The 16755-nt window shown below is 37.5% G+C and overlaps 1 long non-coding RNA gene across 11 annotated transcripts in view; it reads right to left on the bottom strand.

Moving 5' to 3' along the window:
- The window catches only part of LOC114204890 (uncharacterized), a 382680-nt gene that overhangs the window by 332833 nt on the left and 33092 nt on the right, over positions 1–16755 (bottom strand). For all 11 annotated transcript variants that reach the window (XR_015768216.1, XR_015768217.1, XR_015768225.1 and 8 more), the window contains one exon: positions 2917–3031. This is a non-coding gene — a long non-coding RNA (uncharacterized LOC114204890). The remainder of the gene's footprint in view (positions 1–2916; positions 3032–16755) is intronic.

The following is a 16755-nucleotide window of genomic DNA, read 5'->3' as shown; positions in this document are numbered from 1 at the left end:
TGTTTCTTAAATTCCACATATGAGTGAAATCATATGGTATTTGTCTCTCTCTGACTTATTTCATTTATGATTATACCCTCTAGATCCATCCATGTTGCTGCAAATGGCAAGATTTCATTCTTTTTTATGGCTGAGTACTATTCCATTGTGTGTGTGTGTGTGTGTGTGTGTGTGTGTGTGTGTGTGTGTGTGTACCACATCTTTATCCATTCATCTATGGATGGACATGGGTTGTTATATGGAACTGTGGCCAATTTCATCTACTGTTTTATTATAACTTGTTGTAATAGTTAAATAACATAATACTTCTCTATTAATTTCTCATATTATTTGAAGACTTTCTTTTAGGATTTCCAATGACAATTATTTACCTGGCAACATGGTCTCTGGGGAGCACAACTTCGAAACCAAATCTAGAGAAATACACAATACCCTTCTTGGGTTCCTAGAGCTGAAAGATACACCACTGTAATTCAAACTATTGTGTACAGAAATGTGACCACACGCAGCATTCAAGAAATCAGCTCTTAGAGTCAGTAAGAAAAAAAGAGACAAAATTCTTGACAGATGGGCTTTAAAAAAATTGCAACAACAACTTAAACCAGCCTCCTTAAGGCTTATTTCAATATCCTGGACAATAAAAGAATCCAGACTGACCTTCAGTATGAAACGTTGGTTCTCTTTCGGTTTAAGGAAGATGCTTGATATTGTGGTAACTGTCCCGGTGCTCTACTCGTTCCCTTAGGCAAGAGGAACTCATTTCTTAGAAGAAAGCCTTAGACACTATTATAGACTGAATGTTTATGTACCCCCCAAAATGCATATGCTGAATGCCTAACCCTCAACGTGACTGTATCTGGAGAAAGGGCTTTTATGGAAGTCATTAAGATTAAATGAGATCATAAATGTAGGGTGTTGATCTAACAGCAATAGAGTCCTTATAAGCAGAAACCCTAGAGTTCAGCTCATTCTGTCATGCATGGACATAGTGAGAAGGTGGCTGTCTGCTTTCACAGGAACCAAAATGGTTGGCACCTCAATTTTGAAATTCCCAGCCTCCAAAGCTGAGAAAATAAATTTCTGTTATTTAAGCTCCCAGTCCACAGTATTCTGTTATGACAACCCTAGCAGACTAACACAGATACCAAATTAAAGAGAAAATATCCACAGGTTGAGTGAGAACCATAGAACAGAAGAATATTTGCAACTTAAAATCTACAATGGAACTTGCTTGTATAATTGTTTCAGTTGGACTCCATGGAAGAGTCCAGTTAAAGATCCTGCAGAACCATGACATGGCAAAAGATGACTTTTTTTAATTGTCTTACATGTTTAACTTATTTTAATAAAAGATTTTCCTGCAACAAGAATAAAATACCTAGGAATAAACTTAACCAAAGAGGTAAAAGACCTCAACAGCAAAAACAAATAAAAAATTCCAGTTAGAAAATGAAGACATACCGATGGCCAACGGGTGCACGAAAAGATGCTCGGCATCAGTAATCATCAGGAAAATACAAATTAAAACCACAATGAGATATCACCTCACACCAGTCAGAATGGCTATTTATCAAAAAGACAAGAAATAACAAGTGTTGTCAAAGATGTGGAGAGAACCCTTGTGTACTGGTGGTGGGAATGAAAATAGGTGCAGCCTCTGTGAAAACCAGTATGGAGGTTCCTCAAAAAATTAAAAATAGAACTACCATATGATCTAGCAACTCCACTTCTGGGTATTTCCTCAAAGAAAATGAAAACAATAACTCAAAAGGATATATGTATCTCCATAATCATTGCAGCATTATTTACAATAGACAAGATATGGAAGCACCTAAGTGTTTACTGATGAATGAATGGATGATGAAAGTGTGGCATAAATATATATATATATATTTATACATATATATATAAATATATACACTATTCAGCCATTAAAAGAATAAAATCTTGCTATTTACAACAACAAGGATGGTACTTGAGGACATTATGCTAGTGGAATAAATCAAAAAGAGAAAGACAAATACCAGATGATCTCACTTATATGTGGAATTAAAAAAAAAATGAACTCCTAGATACAGAGAACAAATTGGTGGTTGTCAGAGGCAGGGGGTGTGGGTAGGCAAAATGGGTGAAGGGCATCAAAAGATACAAACTTCTAGTTATAAAATAAATAAATCACGGGGATATAATGTACAACGTGGTAACTACAGTTAATAATACTATATTGTATATTTGAAAGTTGCTAAAAGGGCAAACTTAAAAGTTCTCATCATAAAAAAATTATAACTATGGTGCAAATATTAATTGGACTTATTGTGGTGTCTATTTCACTATATATATACATGTATCAAATCATGTATATCTGAAATTAATATAATGTTACATGTCAATTTTTAAGTTAAAAAAAAAAAGAATTTCCCACAGAACAAAAAGTCTGGCTCATCTGTATGTTTACATTATTTGGCATTCACAGGTCAGTACCTAAAGCTACAGTGGAACACCCAGTGCTCCACAGAAATCCTAATGTGTCAAAGACAGTTAGTGCTCATCGAATATTCCACAAACTCCCCTATATTTCACAGTACATCTGGGGTCATATAACTAAATCTAGGCCAAGGACTCTGAGTGGAAATGCACGTCACTTCCAGGCCAAGGCCACTGAGAGCCAATGCATTTCTACCATCTTCGTTTTCCCACCCACACCCAACACAGAAACCACATGTTCCAAATTCTATAGCGGCAAAATGGAATAGGTAATAAGAAGAAATAAGCATTTATTTGGTAAGCCCCTGAAATGTCAAGGTTTTATTTGTTGTGGCAGCTAAGAGTAATTACTCTAACATATCCTGGAACTCTGATTCTGCAGATTTTATGACTTTAGTGCTATCTGAAACTTGAACGTAAACTTAAACCTACCTGTCAAGTTGCGACAGACCATCAGTAATTGAATGCGGAGGTAACTGCGTAGATCAAGCATCAGTGTCTCCATAGGAACCACTTACTAAACTTCTTTTCTGTTCCTTGGTCTGAGCTACATGATGTGGAGAAACAACAAGGAAAAAGACATAGTTTAGGCTCTCACAATGCTTTCAGTATTGTAACCAGCAAGGTTTTAGACTCCTGCCTCTCCTAACCAGGATACTAGAGCTCCTTTGTTTAAGGAATTACATAATTATGCCACACTGAGATTTTATACATACCTATAATGATGATCACATGAACCAAGGAAATAAGAAATGAGGATTTAATTGATGTCATGGGTTTCAACTGCAATTATAGCAATAAAAATCATAATTTGGTTTATAGTAACTTTCTCTACCACATCCCTGCCAAAGTGCTTAGGGCTTATAAGGGTAATTAAATATAATCAAAGAAAATAATGCTAATTAAAACCATAAGCTAGAACTATGGTGATGGTTAGATTACTGGACATCTGAGCTAATGGCACATTCCCTTGTCTTATTCCAAAAGACCAAGCAAGGAACCTTCTTTTGTCATTCATCTTCTTTTTACTAATGGAGAAACCGAAGGACATGGAGGCTGTCTGGATGGAAAACATGGAAGACAGACCAGAGAGAAACCCATGTGGAACACGGAGTTTATTTATGGGTTCGTGCTCCCTCACACCCCCATGCTCTTTGCCTTAGTCCCTCTCCACTGCCATTCTCAGATGTCACTTTCCAGTTCTTGGAAGATAAAAAGTTTATTTTTGTTATTTTGGTTTTGCCTCTTTTGTGTCCATGGTGTCTACCTGATGCCTTTAAGTGACTAGAAAAACCAGGAGTACTGCCTGGTTCTCTTGTGACCCTCCTCCACTGGTTTCTTCCAGTGTCTACTTTTGAAAGGAAAAGAGAGAGAGAAAGAAAGAGAATGATTTACTTAATGGATCGTCCCCCTCTAAGGCCCAATAGAATCCTAATCATCAAAGCCTGATACAGCAACCTGTCAAGAGTATGAACTGACTGGCTAATAGTAGGTCAACTTCCTCTACTAGAACCCCCCTTTGCTCAAAATAACTTCTCTTGTATTGTCAATTACTTCTTCTAGCTACTATTAAAAAGCATTACAGTTGCTTCCTCTGAATGTCTCAGAACAGAAAAAAATATCTTGTTAGAGAATGTTGTATTAAGAAAAACAAAAATATTAAGCACTTCCTACACAATGGGTCAAACACAGTTTTATTTGTTATTATATGAGTTTACTCAACTAATTAACTCACAAAAAATGATGAAGTATAAATATAGGTGTGACATTTGTTCAAATATAGCACTCAGTAAAAGTCATCAGCATGTGACATTAACACTAAAACATTACAATTTTTATAAAGTCTTCCCCTGAGAAGATTCAGTTCTTCAATCTTCTTTATGAAGTCCCAAAATACCGTGACTCTTACACTGACTGAGGGTGTTTCTCCATTCACATTATTCCAAAATATGCCAGAAGGAATCAACATGCCCCATAATATGAAGGAAGCTTAGTTTGCAGGGTGTTTTCCCCACATAATCAGAAAATAACTTATATTCATCCACTGTTCTACAGTGAATCACATTGAGGCAGATTGAAAAGAACATGGAACTGAGAAGTATTTACACGCTGAACCTGGCTTTGTGCTTGAGTCAGCTGTGACACTTGAGGAAGTCACTTTACCTCTGCTCTGACCCACTTCCTCATCTACCGCGTGAGAAGCATATTTCCATATTGTCTGTTTTGACTAAAAAAAGCTAATTTAAGATACACAATATTTAGGATACATCCATTTAAGATTATTTTCCATTTCTTCCTACCTCTCCCTGTTTCCCTCATTCACTAATCAATGATCAGTCACCTTCTGAATGTCAGACCCTATGAGGAACTACGTGGATCTATAATGTTTGGGGGATACAACATATAACATTATCTTGTCTACAAGACCATAATTGGGTAGGGGGGAAGCAGTCATGTAAACAAGTAACTCTAATGCAGTGTTACTGCTACAATAGCGGGAGGGGCCAAGTGATATAGGAGAACAAACAGGAGTTAGAGTGGCCAGACAAGACTTCAGAGAAGATGTGACATATGACTAGTGCCTTGAAAATGAAGACCTCATATTTTTCTATAAAATCTCTCTCTCCACGTAGCACTACTCTAATGGATATCTGGCCTACTTTCATTATACATTAAAAACCAGTGCTTCAGCCAATGTGACCATGGCCCTAAGTAAAATTTCTTCTGACTATACCAGCAACCCCGTTGCCAAAACCAAAACCACATTTCATCTCTTTTGGTGTGACAATGGATCCAACCATTACAATGGAATATGGAAGTGGCTTGAAGATAGAAACAAAGTCAACTGAAGTCATCCAAAGAGCCCACATTGCCTTTTATCATTAAAAAAAAAAAAGAAAAACCATTTAATTCCATTTTTAGGAGCCTGTAGATGCCCAGAGATGCATTTACAGCTTTCTCTAGTTTGGATACCCAAACTCCTGTGTAAAGAATTCCAGCCAAAGAATTAAGCTTCAATTTCTCTTTGGGGATATTCTCAACCTGTAAGGACATATACTAACACATATGTGACAAGGTGGCTCAAGCATCTCTATTAGGAAATCCACAGTGCACACTCCAACCAGCCCCTATCGTACACTCATAGCAACACATTCAAACCAAGCCAAGTAACCTGTTTCTTCCTATCAACAACAGCATCCAGGTAGTATCGGTGTGGAAAGATTCACACGTAGCTATGGCAATATGCCAAAGTGAATGGAGTAAAATCATAAAGACATGTGCACCGTGCGACTCTGTAGGGGGAATCTTAAATAGAATAAAAATTATCCTTTTGATATTAAAAATAAGTCCTCAGAGACACCTGGGTAGCTCAGTCGGTTAAGCGTATGACTCTTAGCTTCAGCTCAGGTCATGATCTTGGGGTGGTGAGATCGAGCCCCACGTCAGGCTCCACGCTGAGTGTGGATCCTGCTTGGGATTTCCCCCCCACCCTGCCCTCAAAATAAATATATAAATAAGTAAGTCCTCAAATCTGACAAGAGTTCATTAAAAGGGGAAATACTGATGCACTATTATCAGGGCTGTGGGAGATTACAATCTTTGGGAAAGTAATTTATTCACATGTATCAAGAACTTGAAAATGCTCATACTCCTGGCCACAGGTTCTAGAACATAATGCTATTTATAGAAAATTCTCTATGCATGAAGATGATCATCACAGGATTATTTTCAGTAATAAAAAAAGTATAATCCAAAAGTTCAACAAGACAATGATTTATTAAAATTAGTATATACCTACATATTAGTATACACTAGAACTTAACAAAAGGTTTATAAACCCTTGAAAATACTTAATTTAAAATATTAAGAAATAAATCGAATTATAAAATTGAGTGAACAGTTGAATTTTAGATCACAACTCTGCTTTAAAAATGCACAGATACAAGAAATTCACCAAAAAATTCCCAGTGATGGTCTTTGAGTGAATAATTGATGGACATTTTACTTTTTCACATTTTCCATGTTTTCTTTAATAAGCTTCAGGGAATAAATTAAGTGCATTAAATGCAATAACTCAAAATAGCCCTGTTTAGGTATGGTGTTAGATATTCATAGATCCACAGACAGCCAGACAGATCAATGACCAACATGAGCCAACACAAAATTCAAAAGAATGTCAGTGAACTGAAAAGCTAAGGGAGGCATAGTAATATAAAACAGGAAAGTCAGATTCCAGAACTTATGAGTAATAAGAAGATAAATGCAGAGAAAAATTGCTATTAGAAATGCATCCGATTTTTCAAATAATCTGCAAGACAGATGAATTCAGAATGTCTCTGTTAATGAAGTTTAATTTGACCAAAGGACTAAAGCAATTAATTCAACAAATCTTGACTAGAACCTGTTGTATGCCAGGTACTTGTCCATGTGTCTGGGACACAAAGAGAAATATGACATGGTCCCTGCCTTCAAGATGCTTAGCAGAGTATGGTTCAGTGCTATAGCTTTTACTATATTTGGATTTCACTAATGCAGGTACCTTCCCCAAAATTGCCTAAAGATAAGACATTTTTACATATTTCATTTGGACTAGTGGGAAGGAAGATTAAATTCCGAAGAACTGACTGATGAAAGAGATTAAAATTTGGAGTTGGGAAATGAAGTTAAGAGTTCAATAATTCATGCTGAGATTCTACAGCTGCTAACACCAGAAGAGGCTGGAGGAAGAAGTCAGCTTACCAAGTGAGTCAGTTGGCCGAAACCATTTGTGGAGTGCCCACAGCAGCCTCAAGCACTGTAAAAATAACTGTGAAATGGTGCCGAAAAAAATAGACCATTGACCTCTTCCACAAGAAGCTTCCACACTGATTTGGGAAATAAAACATGCAAAAGCAAAGTCAAAGAAAATGTTTATAAATTTCATTTGTCGATATGTCCAAATGGAAAAATAGGGCATAGAAGTAAAGAGGGCACCACACAGAACAGGGACCATAATCTAGGGTGTGAATCATAGAACGGTGTATTTGAAGCTGCGTTCTGAAGGTCATGAGTGACAGTGACAGGGAAAAGAGAAAGGAATGGTGCACTCAAATGTAAGGAGAACAAAAGAGTGACAAGTGGAATAAGGCCTGGAGGTCAAGTTTGGCTTGGCTCTAGCCCAATAATTCCCATCTCTAATTGCACCTGGAAACGTTTTAAACACACCCATACCTGGAGTTCTAACGTCACTGATCCAGGTAGGGCCCAGGCATTAATGTTTTTAAGAAACTGCCCCAGGTGGTTCTGGTGTGCAGCCAATGTTGATTATCCCTGAGTAAAGGGGCCCTGTAACTCAATAAGGAAAGATGACGTACTTGAAATGGGAAACAGATATTTGCAACTTAGTTAAAAGACAGCTTTAAATTCCATAATCAATTTGGCACATTAGACTATGAACTTCTTGGAAGCAGAGATCATGTCTTTATCCATTTTTGCATAAACATAATATTAAGTTAATATTTTCAAATGAACGTTGAACAAAAGGATGAATCATTACTGTAGGCACTTCAGCTAATAAATAAGGTGATAATTATGTTTAAGGGAGATTGCTTCAATATTATAACAGAAGGAAGGAGAGACAGAGAGCAGCTAACCTCCACTGAGTGCTCCCTCGGCATCAGCAGCTTTATATGCAGTGTGTCATTTCACATGCAGGACCAGTATATTAAGTGGACAGGATTATCCCAAATTAGGGAATGGAGGCCCAAGGTGACTCAGTGTTGATGAGCAGCAAACCTGGAATCCGGCTTTGCGAAAATGACATAGTAGTTCTTGGTGGATGCCTACATGTATATGAGCAGTATATGAATAGTCCACAGTATACAAACCAACACGCTCACATTTCTGAACAGAATTTCAGCTTTTGACTTATTCTAACGATGCAGGGATGGCATGTGATTTAATTAAGGTATTTACCTAACTACAAGATTAGACCTCTTAACACTAATCAGACAGGTGGGTCAACATCTGGTGTTTCTGGAAAATAATTTCTATTGCTCTGTCTCTTCCCACATAAGATTTTATTAGAAATGTAACAGAAAAGAAAACATGCCCCGGTGCACTTTGTTTTGAAACAGGAAATATAATTGCTTTATAATTTAGGGGAAATGGTTCACCATCCATTGCTTCTCTGTTCACATTTAAGGAGAGTTTTTCCTTTCATTCTTTCAGAGCTTGTCTGAAAAGAAATGTCTCCACTCCGCTTGATGCCATGTGTGATCTAGAATAGCAGGACTATATGTAAGTGGAAGTAAGAAATTAATAAACTGAAGAGGATTTCTCATACTCATGGTTAAACGTTGTGATTGAGGGGAACCTTGGTGGCTCAGTCTAAGCATCTGCCTTCGGCTCAGGTCATGCCCTCAAGGTCCTGGGATCAAGGCCTGCAGAGCAGGGAGCGTGCTTCACCCTCTCCCTCTGCCTCTCCTCTGCACTTGTGCACTCTCTCTCTCTCTCTCTCTCTCTAATAAATAAGTAAAATCTTTTTTGAAGAAAGTTGTGATTGACATTAAAAGAATGCTTTGGATGACTTTATACTGGGAACTACAAGAGAACTAATCACCCAAAACAGTAAATTTGAGGGGCTCCTGGGTGGCTCAATCGTTAAGCGTCTGCCTTTGGCTCAGGTCATGATCCCAGGGTCCTGGGATCGAGCCCCGCATCGGGCTCTCTGCTCCATGGCAAGCCTGCTTCTCCCCCTCCCACTCCCCCTGCTTGTGTTCCCTCTCTCGCTGTGTCTCTCTCTGTCAAATAAATAAATAAAATTTAAAAAAAAAAAACAGTAAACTTATTTAAAAGGTAAAACTGAGGACATTTTAGGTAGCATCTCTCTGCTCAAGGATAAGTAGAGGCCCTCAGTTACCAAAAGAAAAATTAAGCCTTCTTGAGAAGATATATGGAAAACCATCCTATTGGCATTCAGCAATATCAATATAAACTTAAACACATTAATTGCTTTCTGATTTTTTGGGAAATCAGAAACTAGATCCTTTGAGAAGCTCTGTGTTTGGGTATAACCAAAGCTGACCTACCTGAACAATTTGCAATATATTGCCAAATGGAAACACAGCTGAATTTTTCTTCTGTCCTTAAAACACTTCAACTTCATAACCTCAAAAATCATAACCTTTACACATTTCCCATTTGACCTCCTTTTCATATTAATGAACTTATCACTTGAAAACCTTGAATTCCCTATTAGAATTTTAGGCTCGAGCTCAGCAACTATACTGTCTGAAATATTCATTCATTTATTAATGAAGTCTGCTCATATTTTTAAATATCAAGCTTTTAATGTCCCTCTTTCTGGTCTATTCCTCCTCCCTCGGATCCATGTACAACTCCATCATAAACAGCATCATTTATTTTTAATTGGCATCAAAGCTTCAATGTTCTAATTGGGAGCTTTCATTTGGCTTGGACTGTGCACTGGGGATACTCGACAAAGCTCTTGTGACAGTCTCTGAATTGCGCTGGAAGTAAGAAAATAGCATTATCTAGAAATTACCGTGAGCTATTTTTAGGATTAGCTTACTGCCTTCTTGCAAGGAAGCTACTCTCTGGATCTCCTGAATTACATGGAAAGATACCTTGCAAAGGTGGAAGGGTCTTTCTAATTTATCAGATGTAAGACGAGCTTCTCCACTGGCCAAGCTGCTCTGAAAAAGCTAGAGGCCTTCCTTGGGTAGGGCTGTCTGGAGGAGACACAGAAATCTTCCTTGTTAGGGACACATCCTGTCACCTTTTACAGTAGCTACAAATTCCATTTATTCCCATATTCACTCGCTACATTTCTCATCAGTGTACATGCGGTATCTTATTCTGCATCTCAAAGTGAAAGAAAAGGGAAGTGAACAACGATAAAATAGTCAAAGATTACATAATCAAAGGCAGAACTCAAACCGTAAAACAAGTTGCTGCAGTAAAACCACCAAACCCCAGCTGGATGAAAACACTACCAAGACAGGTGAACTAAGTTTGGTTCATTGAAAGGAAAGTATTTTTGGAAGGGAGGCCAGGCCAGAAGGCATCTCACATGGGGGTCCCAGTGGTCATATACCCTTAATCCTCAGAAGAGGCAGAGCAGAGCTCCTGCCACCAGCAGCCCATAATAGGCAAAGCTCTTTGCCTAGCATACGGGCAGATCTTCCTTTCCCAATCAGCTGTGCACACGTGATGTTCTTCCTTCCTTAAATTACTACTTTGCAGAGACTGGGTCTTTAGTCATCTTCCCTTCCCTGCAATACAGTGCTTCGCAACAAATGCTTGTCGAATTAAAAAATTCTAAATGGAAGCTGTGCTGTTAATACAGGTCTTTTAATTACAAATGCACCAGTGGGCAGATCTATATCTCAAATACACAGCCTTTCCTTCTTATTCTGATACAAAAAAAAAAAGAGGGGCAAAGGGGTATTTAGTAATTACACAACACCAAAAAAATTACTTTAATTTAGATACATACAAATATTAACACCTTTCATATTTCAAAGCTCTGGTTATATTTTCTATTCCAGCACTGAATGACAGCAAAAGGCTTTCCTTTCATTGTTTAACCAAACCAGACTGAGAAAAAACTAAACACATTTCCTATAGCATCTTCAGTCAATAGTCTTCATGGCTACTGAATTTTCTCTAAATTCATTTCCCTACTCTCAAAACAGAAAGCAAGGGAGTTAGAAGAATTTTTCAGGTAAAAATATCAGCCCTGGTGTTCTCTGTTCATCAAGTTTAAATACAAGAAGTAAGGGGAAAATATTTCTACATACAAACTTCTGTCCCCACTTCCCTTTGTGTGGGAAACAATTCTCTAAACACAGTAGCGGTAATAACAACAATCTAGAATCCTGGCTTTATTCACAGCTCTGCACACACTATATCCACCCAACTTCCACGGCGGCCTATGAGATCAGCATTGCTGTTGTCCCCACTTTACAGATAGACGAACTAAGGCTTAAAGAAGTAAAGTAACTGGCTTAATTAAACTTTCTTTGGGTAACTTTTTTCTTTCTTATAGGAAAAGGGAAAAGGGGGACTTGTCCGAGCTCTTAGACCATAAGAATAGAAGAGAGAGGACTGAACTTTTTAAAATTTTGAGGGAAATGAAGCTGAAAAAATAAATTTACATGGAAGCATGGGTGATGAGATCAGATTTCTTTCTCTTATCCCAGTTGAAAAGTATTGGCTCCTTTTCTCAAATGGAACAGAAAGAAATTCCCCATGTGATAGTAAAGGGAGTCCCAAGTTTTCACTGACCAGCCATGTGGTTTTGGGCAAGATCCTCAACTTTCTTAGGCCTTGGCTTCCTTATCTCTGATATGGAAATGAGAAAGACTTGTCTCTCGTAGTTCTAAGGGTTAAATGAGATGAGCTATGAAAGGCCCCGAGTATATAGTAGTCATTCAAGAAAGAAACTTACACTAAGTTCTCACTGGAAGACAGAGAGACCCAGGGTTCAGGAACCAGAGATCAGAAGTCTGTAGCCTTAGAATAAGTGTCTCCATATTGAGAAGGTACTGGCCTCTGTCAGCATCAGAAGTGGATCATATCTGGAACCCACTTTCCCCCACCCCTACTCTGCCCTCAGGAACACTGGCCTCCACCTGGCTCTTAGGACAGCTCACCTGATCCCAAGGAGGCCTCCCTTTCACTCTATTCACACCTATAAGGATATCTGTGAAACACAATTTATTATATAAAGCAAGGTGCATCAAAAATTCAGTGTCTGAATAGCTCTGTACTCCAAGGGCTGGAGTCTAGACCTTCCCCCTTAAAACCTCCTCACCCCAACCCTTGCTAAGCCTCAGCTTATAACCACAAAGTGATATGCAAACATGCTGAAGCCATCTCCCCTTATCTAACTTTATAAGGCAGGTATGAACAGGAAGGCACATGGGGAATGATTCGATTTGTGTCACTGCAAATCCCTTTATTGCTGAGAAAAGCCTATTATTATCAGTTATGTAAATTTTCTAAGCCAATAAAAAAATTAAACTGAAAGGTTCCACAAAGCCACTCTCAACAAGGTTCACTCTTATCAACTATTATATAGCTCAGTATCTAATTATTCCTATCTTCGGGCCTTGGTTCTAACATTTCCTCTAAATAATATAGTTTAGTTCTGTACCAGAGTTCTTTCTCAATGATCAAATTTAGTGTCTTTGGGACACATGATTTAAAATAATTAGTATAAATATTTCCAGGTCTTTGATTCATGTTGCAAAGAGATGTTACAAGAACCCAAACATGAAGAACTTTTTTGGATATATCAGCATAAAAAAGATCAACAACTAGGAACGCCGTGAAACCCTCTCATTCAGTTTGTATAGTTTCTAACATCAACTCCACAAGGAAGGGAGTTAGGAATGTCATCTATGATACAACCACGCATGGGGAAAAATGTTAAAGACCATTAATAGGGGAAAAAAATCTAACATTTTTAAATGGTTATTTTTGTGTGGTGAAATATAAGTAATTGCTCGCTCCTTCTGCTCTTGTTATTCTCTATATTTTAAATACAGTTTTAAATATAGTTTTAAAAATAGAGAAAAATCCATATTTCATAAAATCTAAGATACCATCAATTTTCTATTTGCTTTTTTTGGTCAGTTTTAGTAATGTACAATTTACATACAAAAATACCAATTTTAAGCATACAATTTAATGAGCTTTGACAAATGGATTTAGTTGTGTGACCACCACCAACATCATGAAAAAGAACACGATGTTAATATTTTCCACATAACATTGACTTCTATGTCAACAGTGGTATTACTGAGACAGCCTTTTATTTTGGAAGTATGTACCATCGTTGCTTCTGAGATTCTTCTTCAAGCCACTAACAATGTTCTGTTAATTTTGATGCTGACACTTGATCTTACCAGATTGAATTCCTTATCAGAAAAAAAATCCCTATTCCTTCCTTAAATGGTTTATAGACTGAAATGGTGAAGGGTTTCAGTTGTCTAGTCATGTCACCAGCAATGACAACCGAGATTGCATATGGCCAGGCACTGACAACTGAATCAGCGGCCCAAAAGTAGTCACTGTAAAATATCATCAATTGTAAGATACACCCCCGTTTCAGAGATGTAAGAAGATGTAAATAGGTACATCTAAGAAATATGAAATACAGTATAAAATAAGTATACTTTGTAAAAGTGGTCTTCTTTATCTTAGATCTGTGTATTTCAACACAGAAAATACACAGATAAAAGCTTAACATCTATCATTCTTAAACTGCATCATGCAATTTAGCAACCAATTAATCATAGTCTTAAAATATGCTCCAAAGGCAGTAATTTCTCTGACACTGGCCATAGCAACATTTTTCTAGATACGTCTCCTGAGGCAAAGGAAATGAAAGCAAAAATAAACTACTGGGACTACATCAAAATAAAAAGCTTCTGCACAGTGAAGGAAACAATCAACAAAACTAAATGACAGCATACTGAGTGGGAGAAGATATTTGCAAATGATATCCAAGAAAGGGTTAGTATCCAAAATATATAAAGAATTTATATAGCTCAACACCAACCCCCCCAAATAATCCAGTTAAAAATGGGCAGAAGTGGGGCACCTGGGTGCCTCAGTCAGTTAAGCGTCCAACTCTTGATTTCAGCACAGGTCATGATCTCAGGGTTGTGAGATCAAGACCCACATCGGGCTCTGTGCTAGGTGTGGAGCCTGCTTAAGATTCTCTCTCTCCCTCTCCCTCTGCCTCTCTCTCTAAAAAAATAAGAAAAGAAAAAGGCAGAAGACATGAACAGGCATTCTTCAAAGACATCCAGATGGCCAACAGACATGAAAAGATGCTCAACATCACTCATCATCAGGGACATGCAAATCAAAACTACAATGAAATATCACCTCACACCTATCAGAATAGCTAAAACCAAAAACACAAGAAACAAGTGTTGGCAAGGATGTGGTGAAAAAGGAACCCTCATGCATTATTGGTGAGAATGCAAACTAGCTCAGCCACTGTGGAAAACAGTATAGAGGCTTCTCAAAAAATTAATTTTTTATGATGCAGTAATTACACTATTGGGTATTTACCCAGAGAATACAAAACATTAATTTGAAGGAATATATACACCCCTATGTTTACTGCAGCATTACTTATAAGAGCCAAACTATGGAAACAGCCCAAGTGTCTGCTGATAGATGAATGGATAAAGAAGACATGGTGTGTATGTGTGTGTGTGTGTGTGTGTGTGTGTGTGTGTGTGTGTGTATATATATATATATATACACCTATAAAAAATGGAATACTATTCAGCCATAAAAAAGAATGAAATCTTGCCACTTCCAACAGCATGAAAAGAGCTAGAGAGTATAATGCTAAGAGAAATAGGTCAAATACCATATGATTTCACTCATATGTGGAATTTAAGAAACAAATCAAATAAGCAAAGGAAAAACAAAAAGAGAGAGAGAAACCAAGAAACAGACTCTTACCTACTGAGAACAAACAGAGGGTTACCAGAGGGGAGGAAGGGAGGGGGGATGGGTGAAATAGGTGAGGGGATTAAGGGTACATTTATCATGGTGAGCACTGAGTCAGGTATAGAGTTGTTGAATCACTGCACCCGAAATAAAAAAAAAAAACTTAAAAGGGGCGCCTGGGTGGCTCAGTCAGTTAGGCATCTGACTTGACCTCAGGTCATGATCTCAGGGTCCTGGGATCAGGCCTTGCATTGGGCTCTGCACTCAGTGGGGCATCTGCTTGTCCCTCTGCCCCTCCCTCTGCTTGTGCTCTCTCTCTCTCTCTCTCTCTCTTTCTCAGGTAAATAAATAAAATCTTTAAAAAAATTTTAACTAAAAAAAAATAAAGAAAAAACTTAATAAAGAAAAAATATGCTCCAGTGGTTTGTAAGTTAGTATTCTCTCCCCAAGTAGACTACAAGTCTCTCTCCCTTAGGAACTTTACCTTCAATTCCTCTCATATTGTTTACAGCATTAATTTTTACATTTTGTATAATGACTCATTAGACAGTCATGATATCATTTTAGAGGGTCATGACCAGCACTTTTTAAACAAAATAGAATAAAATAAAAAACATAAAAGTGCAATACATAGTAAAAGTAAGAACCATTTCATAATACTTTGGGGTTTTTTCAATTATATTTACATATATGTATACCGTGATATCAAATGTATTTCTTATAGTATGCTATAATCAAAAATGTTTGAAAATATCACTATAATAGCATAAGAAACATTCAGTAATATTGATTAATTGATTTTTGCAGACTGAAGCCAATTTTAAACTTTTTTAAGTGGTCCAAAATTACGGTTTAATTCTTTAAAATCTATTATCAGGTTGGTATACCCTTACCTTCCTTCAGCAAGGACAATATTAGGAAAAAAAATCTTGCAATCTCTCTGTTTATCTGGATGATTACAATATCACAACATATTTCTGTAACATACTTTTTTTTCTAAAGAGGAAGGGTCTCAATTCCCGACTTCCAAATGAGAAAGTCAGAGTTTGACCATCTAGACTGGACCCAGACTTCTGAATCCTGAAGAGGCAATTATTTAGCACTCTTTCACACTGAGATTCTTTAAACAAATATTCAACGTTTATTGGAAGGAAAGCACTCTCCTCAGCTCTACGATCAGGAAGTCTGGCCCCAATCTACAAACTCAAACCAATGACACAAAGCCTGATCCATCCTCCCTTGAAAGCAGTATCAGGACTACTTAGTTGAGTTTCCCAAACACACCACTTGAGGGGACCTCAACCTCTCAGGCCTATGACTTAGCACAATATTTCTTCCAACAAAGTCAGTAGTCTTTAAGGGAAGAGTTCTGATACATATCTTTTCTTCCCTGTTACCTTCTGTTATGTTCTCAGTAATATACAGCTCCCAGGTAAACTGACTTCCTGCAGAGCTGCCAGGCTAACCTACCTCTCACTCCTCTTAATCTAGCTCTGGCTGTAACAGGAAAATCTCTGCCTGGTCATGTCACAACAGCCTTCAGCATTTTTTTAAACCCATTGAGCTTCATCTTCATCTGTGGACAAAATGAGCTCTCTGCCTTTGTGTGATCTAATGCTCTAGTCTCCATGGTTTCCTACCTTTGATGAGTTTTCATATCTGCTCCAAAGAATGGCGGTTATAAAAGATGGGAGTATGGACTTCACAGCCATGCCCCCTTTTTAGCTGCAAAAATTCTACTATAATCAGTTTTCTTTGCTAAATCTAAGTAAGGTTTTATTTTAATAA

The sequence above is a fragment of the Eumetopias jubatus genome, unplaced genomic scaffold, assembly GCF_037043125.1.
Source record: "Eumetopias jubatus isolate StellerSeaLion01/CBP00866 unplaced genomic scaffold, mEumJub1_p1.0 scaffold_5, whole genome shotgun sequence".
NCBI classification, from domain to species: domain Eukaryota; kingdom Metazoa; phylum Chordata; class Mammalia; order Carnivora; family Otariidae; genus Eumetopias; species Eumetopias jubatus.
The sequence above is the reverse complement of the archived record's forward strand: the minus strand, read 5'-3'. Positions and strand labels throughout refer to the sequence as shown.